This window comes from Plasmopara halstedii, assembly GCF_900000015.1.
Source record: "Plasmopara halstedii genome assembly, contig: Scaffold_292, whole genome shotgun sequence".
Lineage (NCBI taxonomy): Eukaryota > Oomycota > Peronosporomycetes > Peronosporales > Peronosporaceae > Plasmopara > Plasmopara halstedii.
The window spans coordinates 983,618-984,299 of NW_020187213.1; positions in this window are offsets into that span (position 1 = coordinate 983,618).

The following is a 682-nucleotide window of genomic DNA, read 5'->3' on the forward strand; positions in this document are numbered from 1 at the left end:
TTTGCGTCTATGACGCCACCGCCAGTAAAGGATGACTTTCCCCGCCCTAAGCTGCTCTGGTGAGCGTATAGGTCTTTAAGGGGAAGGATGGAGAAAATCTCCTGCTCTGGGTGAGAGAGGTCGAGACGGCCATCGCATCTGCCATGCTCCAGACCAAGAAACAGCGCGTGGCGCTAGCCATCTCAAAGCTCGGTGGTCGAGCGCGAGAATGGGCACTGCGGTGCGGCACTTCGGACGAAGCTGCGTTTCCCTCCTGGATGGAGCTGAAATTGCAGCTTTCACGAGTGTTCTCGCCGCCCAATCAGGCATATCGCGGGCGATCGCGTTTCCTTGCCGCCCGACAGGGCAACAAGGATTTGTTGGACTTTGTCCAAGCGATGTGCACTCTCATTGCCGGGATGACAGCAGATCCCCTTCTGGAGGCGGTCACAGTGACCGTCTTTATAAAAGGCCTCCGCACTGGAGTGGCCAGAATGGAAGTCTTCCGTGTGCATCCGTCTTCATTTGAAGAAGCGGTGAATGTGGCGTTGAATGCCAATTTTAATTTCAGGTCGGCACGCCTTGGTTGGAATGCACACTCCAACAGCTCGTCGAGTGGGTCTATGCCCATGTATCTCAGCTATTCTGAGGACGAGGGAGCAGAGCTCCGAGCTGCCGAGCAGCACACAAATATACGACGGTG